This window comes from Phasianus colchicus, chromosome 7 (assembly GCF_987193195.1).
Source record: "Phasianus colchicus chromosome 7, bPhaCol1.hap1.1, whole genome shotgun sequence".
In the NCBI taxonomy this organism is placed as follows: Eukaryota; Metazoa; Chordata; class Aves; order Galliformes; family Phasianidae; genus Phasianus; species Phasianus colchicus.
This window is the reverse complement of record NC_143442.1, coordinates 7,200,993-7,206,167: the sequence shown is the minus strand read 5'-3', so window position 1 is coordinate 7,206,167 and position 5,175 is coordinate 7,200,993.

The following is a 5,175-nucleotide window of genomic DNA, read 5'->3' as shown; positions in this document are numbered from 1 at the left end:
GTTCCCTGAGCATACACATCCCATTAGATGGTTTCTGCTAAGATAGTGACATCTTTCAAGCTCATTTTCAAGCATATTAAAAAAAAAAAAAAAAGGATGGTATTTTACCTATGATGTGTTACAACTGTTGGTATTTTTCCTGGGTTCATCAAAAACTCATCAGCATTAATCAGAGAATAATGTAGTTCCTTGGGTTATAGACTGAACGGAAAGATTTGTATGAGCCAGAAACACATTTTTTGATCAAGTTTTAGATTTATAATTTTTTTGGAAACGTGCAGTACAGTGTGAGGGCTCACAGAGATGGTTATTCGGGCAGTGTGCTGCACAGGCTTTATTCAGGACAGCAAATTCCATGCTTTAGAACACACATTTTTGTCCTTTTCTGTGTGCACTTGAAACAGAAGAAGAAAAAAAGTGGCGCAGTCCTTCTGATAGTGCTGGCTAATGGGGACACGAGGGCCTCTCAGCATTATGGCACTGGAAAGTTAGGAGAGATTTTTCACAGCTGCTTTTTGAAAAGGGGAAGAAAAAAGGCAGCCAATCCAATGCAGAAAAAATGTGAGAAAGGCCGATGTTCGTAGTTTAAAATAGCCCCAGAAAGCAATTACTCTTCTTGTGGGAAGTGCAGGATTCCTGGGTACTTCTTAAGCCTGTCCTGCAGGTACAAATGCGCCTTTGAAAGTTCAGCCTGCTCACCGAGTCCTGCTGAGAGCTCTGTTTTCTCTCCCAAGCTTTGTTGGTATCTGCAGCTCGTCTGTGCGAGCAGCGCCAGACTGCAGCAAAGAAAAGTTGACATTGCAACTTGGAAGCAAGCCCTTCTTCTCTTCAAGACACAAGGGGCTTGCTTTTTGCAGATAAGGTGAGCACCTCTGGCACCAACAGTACCCTCGGGGTAAAATCAACATATGCCAGACACAGAATGTGAGGAAAGGATGTGACAGCAAAGGGAAAACGCTATGGGATGTCAGCGCGTGTTGGCGGTGAGCAGAGGGCCTCTCTCTCCTTCTGTGTCCACAGGAACCTGGCTGTTACTTTGAGCATGTTCCCTGTGCTCTCACTTCAGCTTTGTATTCTAGCTATTAATTTTTCAAAGCTCCTGGGCTGAGGAGCAGGAAAGGATGCTCATCCCACGTATCCCTGCTAATTCTTTGCTCCTTGCTGCTGACCAAAGCACGAGTGATAGGGCAGAGGTTTTGTGATGTTTCCAGGTGAGTGTTAGCCCATGTGTGCTTCTGTAACAGAGGAAAAAAGAAAGGAGAAAGAAAACACCTGTGTTTGCTGCTTAGGAGAACATTTTAACACTTGGAATAACCACCTGTGTAGTCTGCATGCATTAAAGGAAATTTCTGCACAGGCTTTGCTTAGGAGCAGGGACTGACCCTGAGTGGGAGTGCTCCACATATACTGAGGGTTTCTCATTGAGTAATTCTGTCCTTCACGTGACACCTCTCTACCTTATGATCTCCTGCTTTCAAATGAACACACCATATGGAGCTCCAGCCTGCACGGAAATCTTTCCAAATCCGGGGAAATGCCCTTTATGCCTCAGTTTGACTTTCTACTCCAGAAACTCCCATCAAAGTAAAAAAAACAACAACCCACAACTACTGCAACACATGGATCTTTTTTTTTGGATTAGACTCCATGGTCCAGACTTTAAAACTGAGCCCAGCCAAGATGTTAAAGATGCTTACAGATTTTTGTCCCCCCCCCAGCCCTGCTGTGCCCCTTGTCAGTCCGTGGGCAGCACCACCAGCTGTGGGAGCTCCGGCACAGCCCTGCTCTGTCCTCAGCAGTGCAGGAGCCTGGGGTGCAGGGAACCAAGGCTCTGACTGAGAAGAAAAGTACCTTGTGGTGTGTGTGCAGATACTAATGACTAAAGGCTTTTCCTTTGAGGGCTTGCAGAGGAATACCTTGCTAAGGTACACTTTTATAAGCTTTAAACCATTTTTGGCACTTGTGATAATCACAAGATCCAAAAAACCGAAGGCAGAAAATTGTCTTTTTCTGGGAAAGAGCACTGTTAATATTGAAATCATTACAGCAGCCAACTGTGTGAAGGGCATCTTTATTTCCTTCTGGCATACCTGGACTATACCTCAATCAACGCAGGACACATATCTTTGCTTCTCTGACCAGCTCTGATTAACTCAATTGCCCACGTTCATTCAGGCTGTATGGTGTGAGTAGGCTGGTCGCAGGGACCTCCTGTCTGTGTGACCCTTCAGCTGAAGAAATAACATCTGGAAATCAGAGTTGTATTTGAAATAACATAGAGGGCTTAGCACATACAGTGAAAAGCCACAAGTGTGCATTGTTGCTTTGTTGGTGCATTGTTGCTTTGTTGGAGCCCCTGGAGTTTGTTCCGCAGGGATGGGGTGTGCCCACTTCTTGGTGTGGCCATTGGTCAAGTATGCAAAGTTCATCCCTTTCCAAGAAGACAGCCATCAGGGAAAGGCGGCCACAGCACCAGCCCAGGGAGGCAAGGAAGGAGCAGGGGAGGACACAGGAGCTGTGCAGCTCTCTGGCGTGCATGGGGAGTAAATTGGGGCGTTAAACAAAACCTCTGCTCTCAGCTGGCTGATGTTTCAAAGGAAAACATTTCAAACGCTGAGAGAGATTGTGCAGTTAGCCGGTGATGCAATTACATGGCTGTAAGCTGTAGAAACTCTTTCAATGTGGCACATATTAAACCTTTCAGAGGTAGTGCTTTGATTTTTAATTTTACGCTGTTGGCAGGCAATCAGGGTCTTTAATAGTATGGGGGCCAGAGGGAAAATGTTTCAAAACAGCAAGGATCTTATCATAGTGTGCAATTAATGAATAATTATTAAAAACCAGAAATAGCTAGAAGAGCAGGCAAGAGCTGGCAGTACAATTCTCTGGTTTCAGGCCTGTAATGAAATCTCGAGAGAGGGAAGCATGATATACAGCTTTGTGCAATTAAAGCTGGGATATTTTCCCCCTGGTTGAAAGATCAGTGATCTTGAAAAAACATACCTGTCACTACTTTGTTTTCAAGTCGTTTAATTGTCGTTAGTAAAAGCTTTAACAAGCATGGTGACGTTCTTCAAGTTGGAGAATTTTTTCCTGATGGGTAGGGATTCAGGTTTGGTTTCTGTTTTTGAGATGGTGGAAAAGAAGTGTGTCAGCATGGTGTGAATGTGCCGGCTGTGGGAAGGGGCTGCAGTGATGGTGCAGGTGAGGAGGAAGGGCTTCACATGCAGATCCAGGGCTGCGATGTGTGATGCTTTGCTGCAGGGAATGGCTTTCTGTGGGGTGCCCAGGGTGTGCCTTTGTGCTGGGATTCTTCCTATTTCAGCAAGGCTGTTGTGCTCTGCTGAGCTGCGGGTCTACCCATGCTGCGTGGCTTTGGCACTGTGCAGCAGCCCTTTAAACCAGTAACTAAATCATACAGCGTGGCTGTGTGCCACCTCTGGTCTTGTTTTTCTAATCCAAAGTGAACTTAGTTTTTGCATTTCCATTTGGTGAGCACAGAAACCTTCCCCCTGGCAGAGGGAGCAGCCTCCTGCTTCGTCCATGAAGCTGCAGAAGAAGCAGATAGGTGGTGTGCCACACTCTTGCCTTGTCACTGATGGCCATTACTCGGGCAGTGACTCGCACGCGAGCTTAAAGATGTATTTGCTGGAGCATCCTGTTCTGTTGAGTACCGAGCTGCATTTGCTCACTGCTGTTTCATTATATATGAGCTAAACACAGAAAAAGTTATTTACAACTATCAGGCATTTCTACATGCAATATTAAGAGAGCTTTTTCCATTAGCTTCAAGAGAGGAGAGCTTGAACTTTATGTGTGTGTGTTTTTTTTTTTTTCTTGGCTGCTAACACCCCACATTCAAGTACCCAGTGCAAATCCCAAATCCCAAATTGTGAGCTGCTTGGATCTGCACTGAGCAGGAAATCTGTTGGTTTCTTGGAAGGCTTTCTGGCTTGAGAGCACTTCTGTGTATTTATTTGGACACTTTGCCACAGAGCACGGCAGCATTAAAGAACTCCTCGAGCTGGCAGGTGCTCCAGGAAACCATCAGAGCTCCCAGACACAATGCATTGCAGAGCAGCAGCCTGCTGCCCAGACAGGGGGCACTGTGTGCTGGGGCACTGCCCCACATCGGATCAGCAGTCAGGACTCCAACTCCATTGCTGTGCTGGGGCTCTCTGTGCTGCTGTTCTCTTTTCTGGCCTCGGGGTTTTTCTGTTTCCCCTTTTCCTGGCTCTGCTGCCCACCTTGCTCAGATTCAGGCTCTGAGCTGTACTGCTCCTGAGAGGCTCTCAGTCCCCATTGCTGTCCCCATCTCCTGAGCTTTGCATGTTGCAGAGGCACCTGCAGCTGTTGGGCTCATGGCAAAGTGCACTGCAAGGTGCACTCTGCTCCTGAGAACAGGCTGCTGACGGTCATTTGTTCCTGAAACAGGGCAATGCTTTTTTCTCTTTTTTCTCTCTTCTTTCTTCTATCTCTTTCTTTAAGGAAAAACAAGGATCTAATGCATGCACCGTGCAGTTTGGCTTTGTCCTTAACTTGCCGTTGTGCTGGACCTGCTGTAAGGCAGTGCCAGCTTGGCAGTCTCTGAGGAGCTCTGGGGTAAAGTGCTCTCGATTTTGAGACTGTTGTTGCCAGCTTATGCTTTGATTTATCTCTCCTTTCCAGGTGTGGAACTGAAAGTAAGCTGTCAGTGTAAATCACTAATTCAAGTAGAGTGGGAGAGCAGCGCACAGGCTGCATATTTAAGTATCACTTAATGAGGAAAAAAAAAAAAAGCCTTATTCCATCTGCATGTGCAGTGCAAATTTTTTCTCTGAAAATGTTGGATGGGTCAAGTGTCCTTTGGAGTTCCTACTTCTGCTCATCTTGTTACGAGAGCCTCGTGATGGTGCCATGGGGACCAGGTAGGGATGTGGGCTGCCCGAGGCCTGAGCCCAGCCTGCACCAGTGGGAGTGCTGCCCTGCTGAGGGGCTCCTGAGGTGCCATGTGTACAGAACGTGCTGTGAGAATGAAAGAAAGAACTTTCTTTTGAGAAAACACCCAATTTCTGGGTGCCTGTTGTCTTCCTTCCGCAGTTACCCGCACTCCCATTATAAAGTGAAATATCTTGCTTTAGAAAAAGGAGCAAACAAAAAGTAACACTACCTTTTGATTTATTGGTGTGATTTTTT